The 6,070-nt window shown below is 42.8% G+C and overlaps 1 long non-coding RNA gene across 2 annotated transcripts; it reads left to right on the top strand.

Annotated features, from left to right (window-relative positions):
• The first annotated feature begins 2,272 nt into the window (after positions 1 to 2,272).
• Positions 2,273 to 5,189, top strand: LOC115194882 (uncharacterized). 2 transcript variants are annotated; one of them, XR_003878532.1, is made up of 6 exons: positions 2,273 to 2,350; positions 3,156 to 3,221; positions 3,352 to 3,452; positions 3,859 to 4,027; positions 4,710 to 4,821; positions 4,967 to 5,189. It is a non-coding gene; the product is annotated as an uncharacterized LOC115194882 (long non-coding RNA). The 2 variants fall into 2 exon arrangements; XR_003878533.1 differs by lacking the exon at positions 2,273 to 2,350 and adding an exon at positions 3,035 to 3,062.
• The last annotated feature ends 881 nt before the right edge of the window (positions 5,190 to 6,070 follow it).

Raw genomic sequence — 6,070 nt, 5'->3', positions numbered from 1 at the left:
ACCAATTATTTGTCTCCACAATGTCTGTGCGCAAGTCACTCCCCTCAGTGAGCTTGTCCAGGAGTGGGAACAAGAGGTGTTTTACTGAGGATGGGCCTCTATGAGATAGCACTGACAGAGGAGATTTATGGTGTATTTTGATAAGAACGCCTAAAAAGCATTCCAGAGGACATGAGCTAATGGTTTTGTTCAATACCATACCAGGGAGGGACAGTTCTAGGGAGACCAGACACCGGTCTATATAATGAACACTGTTGAGATAGCAGTTGCTGTCTGCTGTGTTTTATATATATCTTTTCATACAAAACTTAACTGAACTGTTCCTAAGATCTGTGGTTTGTCATGTCAAAGGAGGGTGGATATTTCCTATAAAATATCTCAGTAGCCATTGTGTTGGAACCTCCCTTTTTCAATGGTTCATTCGAGAGAGTGCATTATTGAAGGTCAAGTGCTTTTGGAAAAGTATCTTAATTATTAAAGATGTAGTTTAAACTCAGACTGGTGTGTTTGTAACTCTCCTCATTTGGTAATGCAGAAATTAGCCACCACACCAGAGTCAGATTTTGTCTCTGTATGCAATTTGAAGGACTTTGAAGGTAGTTTTTTCCATCGATCGCTAACTAGCGTCAGCGCAATGACTAGAAGTCTTAGGGATCTGCTCTCATAGTTAGCAATTGTGCTGAAGCTACAGTAGTTAATTAAAAAAACTTCCTTCAAACTAAAGAAAGAGGGCTAAATTGCCAAAATCTCACAATATCCCTTTAACACCTTGACCGGTCATCTTTCCTCCTCTTATCTCCTCACCTAACCTCTCCTCTTTCATATACCTCTCTTCCCTCCTCCTCTCCTCCCCTCTCCCCTCTCCCATACCTCTCTTCCCTCCTCCTCTCCTCCCCTCTCCCCTCTCCCATACCTCTCTCCCCTCCTCCTCTCCTCCCCTCTCCCCTCTCCCATACCTCTCTTCCCTCCTCCTCTCCTCCCCTCTCCCCTCTCCCATACCTCTCTCCCCTCCTCCTCTCCTCCCCTCTCCCCTCTCCCATACCTCTCTTCCCTCCTCCTCTCCTCCCCTCTCCCCTCTCCCATACCTCTCTTCCCTCCTCCTCTCCTCCCCTCTCCCATCTCCCATACCTCTCTTCCCTCCTCCTCTCCTCCCCTCTCCCCTCTCCCATACCTCTCTCCCCTCCTCCTCTCCTAACAACACAAACCCTGGTCCTACTTTCACTCTCCCTCCTCCAGACCTTCAGCTTTAAACATTTTGTCGACATTTAGAAAGTTTGCATAGAAAAAATATGTGACAATTGCCTGCTACAGTGAGATTCCGTTGAACTGTCTTGTGTCGATAAAAACAACTGGACGTAATAACTTCACCCCCCCCCCCCAAAAGAAACATACCTAGAGTGTAGAATAAACAAGCGGTCTGTGCCAACGTACCGCCATGGTCTGTGCCAATGTATCATCATGGTCCGTGCCATGGTGGAACTTGCATTGTATGTCTGAAATAATTGTATGGTGAAACTTGCATTGAGCCTACCAGAAAAGCAAGGTGAAGCAATTCAGGCATTCTTGAAAGTCACAATAATCCTTGTCCTGAAAAAAAACTATTTTTATATTTGGTTATAAAAAAAATTGCATGCAGTGGGCATAATAAAAGCCAAATAAAACACTTTGCTTTTATAATTAAAGGATTTAATCTTTATAGTTACGTGATGACATCACGTACTACAACAAACAACGATTAATCAGACTCATTTTCCACAACAATTTGAACCTCTTTTTGTTCCATTCTTGGACTTTACTGTTCTCCACAATTTTTTCTCGCTAACTGTACTCAACTTGCTTTCAACTTCAAACGACACTTTTGCTTCCGCCATCTCCACCAACCGCCTCACATAACTCGAGAGGGAGGGGTCTCACTGGATGGGTCCTTAAAAAGGAGAGGAGGGAGACATAGGACTCAATCTCAGCCAAAGGGAGAGTTAGAACTCAACTCACAGGCAATATTTCAGAAAGTGAGATTTCAACATATGTTCATCTAATACTGTATGTGAATGTATCCCAAATAGCCATCTATTCCCTTTGGAGTGCACTATTTTTGACCAGAGCCCATAGTGAATATGTTGCCCTGGACAAATGTAGTGCACTTGTTTTAAAGGCTAATGCTTATTCCACAAACTCCCAATTACCCTCTGGACACGCCCTTCTCCTGCTAACTCACCACACCTGAACTCACTCTGCTAATCACCAATTACTCTTCCATTCTTATGATATAAAAGCAGCTTGTTCTACCTGGGTTTGTTCAGCATTTGTGGTGACCCAGTTCCTTTATTGGTTTTGTTGTTGGTTGGCTAAAGTAAGTTCCTGCTTTTGAAACATTTATATGTTTTTAATTTCCTGTGTTGTGGCATAATATCCTCTTCATCCTAGCTTGTGTAGCGTTATGGTGTTGCTAGCCCAGTATTAGACCTTTAATTTAACTGTAAGGGAACTGTTACAGCTTATGAGATGAGACATGGTCCAATGATGGTACCTGCTAGCAGAATGTCTCTTACATCTATAATCCGGTGGACTGTTCTGATTGGTTGCCATTTGCGCTGCGTCTCAGTGAACAAGAAACTATGACATGCCGTGTTTACTTCCCCCCCCCCCCCCCCCCCCCCCCCCCCAAAATCAAACATGGATTCCATGTTGTGCTCAGCTGTCTAGCTACCCCCCCCCACACAATATGTCCACCATGCTGGGCCAGACTGAAAGTAGAGAACATGGATGTGCAAAGCCAGATCACAACATATCACTGCATTTCCTGATGGCCATTTCACCCTACCTACTGGTGTTACATGCCACTAAGGCTTACCTGCCTTTTGTCTTCTGTGTTTATTTTTTGTTGGCTAATAAAAGAACCAGGATTGTATATGGTTCAACCATAATGCCTGCATTCTGACAGATTTGGCAATAGCCGACGCTGCAGGGCATTTTTACATTTGTGAACTAGGCCTCTATTACTCCAGTATGAGTGGAGAGAAATACCTGCCCAGATGTTCTCCTCAGCCCTGCTTAGGGAATAGGTTGGCATTTAGGAAAGCAGACATATTCCTGTTCTAATCTACTGTATGTGGAGTTGAATCTGGTTTTGATGGCTTCACTCTTTATTCTCTCAGGAGACTCCATGACCATGTTGACCAGTCTTCTGATTCTCAGTGCTGCCTTTGCTCTAGGAGATGCAAGTAAGAGTCCACTCTTCTTGACTCATTCTGTATTTTTCTTGTAGCATAGGTGACTGACTGATCTACAAATAATATTGTAGCTGTGATTTGTACACTGGCGTTTAAAGCCACATGTAACTTCTCCGTACAGATTCAATTCTAGAAGAAGACTTGTGTCCTTCCGGTTGGACAAAATATGGATCACGCTGCTTAATGTTTGTAAAGACTACAAGGAGCTGGCCTGAAGCAGAGGTATAACCCTTACCTTCTACTGTGAATTTGAAGAGGAAGTGTAGATGAAATTAGCTCTATGACTTTACCTTAACGGTAATACTTTCTTAAATGGTAACACATGACTGATGTGAAATACTGAACATCCCTTTAAGATGGGAATTTTCTATACATATTTAATGTGGAGTCTAGCCTCCTGTATACTGGAACCCACAGGACATGGTTTAAGACAGCGGTAAACTAATATCTTTAAGAGAATGTTTTAAAAGGGAATTAGTTGTGGTGGTCAATATTTGGTTGAGTCCAGAAGACAAATTCTCAGCAACACTGACTAATACATGAAATGTCTTTGTTCCATCTACTGCTCGGCTGTCATTGTATATAATTTTCTTAACAGACTTGCCTTGTTAAATACTTTCTTCTCTAGCGGCACTGTGTCCCTTGGTGATAAACTGGTGTCTGTACCCAACGTTGTGGAGTACCTGGGCGCAAACCTGGCATCTGTGCACAGCTCAGAGGAAGATCAGTTTCTACAGCTCTTGGTCAAGATTGTTGGTTTCCCTCCTACCTGGATTGGAGGATTTTATTCTGTTAAGGTGGGACCATTAAGCATAGTGTTATATAGAGCCATTACTGCAAGGAACTCCGTTCCATCTCATATTGCTCAAGTGAAGAGCAAACCTGGATTCAAAAAATAAACGTGAGGTGTGGCATGTAGGCACCTGTAATTCTTTTTTGTAGTTCTGTCAGTTGTGTAATGCTATTTTGTGTGGACCCCAGGAAGAGTAGCTGCTGCTTGTTAACAGCTACTGATATGGGTTCCATACAAAATATTAAGAGTAGCTGTTAAGACCATGGGGCCAATAAAGGCAAGGCTGCTAGTTTGAATCCCAGAGCTCACTCCGTGAAATCTGACGTGCCCTTGAGCAACGCCCTTAACCTAATTGATCCTGTAAGTCATTCTAGATGAGAGAATCTACTAAATTACATTTAACTGTCAACTTCAGTAGGAGGCTTTTATACACATGTGAAACGGTTCTAGGTAAGTATAACTGTGATCAATTCTGGACAGTCTTCTTGTAAACATGTGTATGGTCTTTGAAATGCATTGGGATGATTGCAGATGTGAGGATTTGGCTCCACGTTGTTCTTTACACAAGCAACAGTCCCAGTCGGAGTGTTTTGAAGTAGTGGTAGCTTTAACTGTTTTGTTGTTTCAGGTGGTAGACGTAGGACTACATTTAGTTTGTATTCTGAAACCCCACTTTCCCCCCTCAGGACAGGCGGTGGTTGTGGAGCGATGGCTCCGACTTTGATCACCAGAACTGGGCAAAAGGAAGGCCCGGCGATGTTGGTGCCGGAGAGACTTGTATTCATATCAACTTTGGAGGTACAGTAATCCCAGTATCATTCATTGATCCAGTCATCAAATTAAACTTTATTCCCAGTTCATTTAACAATTGACTTATGTAGACTTTCCTACTGTTGTGTGTCTGTGTACAGCTGAATATTTTGGTTCTGTGTTTTGTCTTCAGGTCAAAAGCGCTGGAACAATGCTTTATGTGGAAGGAGCTTGCCCTCGGTGTGCTCCCTGAGACTCCTGCCGCTTCGCCAGACTATACATTAAAAGCGGCAATGCTATTCCGTAGTGTCTGCATCCTCAATACTTCATAGTAACGTCAAATACTTTGCTGCTAAATGAGATTTCAGTACACAAATGTTGAGGATTTGCTTGCAGCCAATAAAATGTGTACACTATTTTGTCTCATGAGTTATAGAACATGAATGATATGTTGTAGTTAGTACTTTTTCTTACTGGTCCCCTGTGGGACTCAAACCCACAACCACAATGTTGCAAGTACCGTGCTTGACTGCGCCACCAGGACTTAACTTTATGTAAATGTGGAACTGTGAAATGCCGCAAAATGTTTAGGATACTGACGGTTGAAAAGACATGTATAACCTGTCACGAAGTTATTTTGATTATAAATGTTTCATAAGTTGAGTGTTAAAGAGCTGAGAAGGTCATTAAGCGGTATGCCTGTCTTTTTTCACCACTCTAAAGAGGGTTTTTATTCACCTAGGCAAGTCCACTTCCTTGTTTACCATGACAACCTACTCTGGACGGCGCTACGCCAATTGTGCGCCGCCCTATAGGACTCCGAATCACGGCTGAATGTGCTACAGCCTGGAGATGAACCAGGTACTGTAGTGACTGCTCTTGCACTGAGATGCAGTGCCTTTGACATCTGTGCCACTCAGGCGCAGGTTCCTGGAGTATCCTTTAGGGTTTCTTCAAATTGCAGCTAGGGGAACCTTCATGTTCAGAGAACCCGTTAAGTGATCCTTGAAGAGAAAATATAGTTATGAGGTGACATGCAAGTCTAACATTTGGTATCTGGGGTGTTGCTGTTCTCTATCCAAAGCCAGAATGCTCACCGTGCACAGCAGAACAGGATTCCGGTTATATTCAGTGGTGTAGGGAGGTCAAAGTCTGAACATTGTTATTATACAGATTAACAAGCACACGACAGAATTCATGCCTTTATTTTTGTGGTGACAGAACTTTTGCTAACAGTTTTTATACTTTGTCCATAATGTAGAGTCCTTTGTGGTTTTCATTGAGTTAAAGGAGGATG

This window comes from Salmo trutta, chromosome 5 (assembly GCF_901001165.1).
Source record: "Salmo trutta chromosome 5, fSalTru1.1, whole genome shotgun sequence".
NCBI lineage: Eukaryota > Metazoa > Chordata > Actinopteri > Salmoniformes > Salmonidae > Salmo > Salmo trutta.
This window is presented reverse-complemented; position numbering and strand designations above follow the sequence as displayed.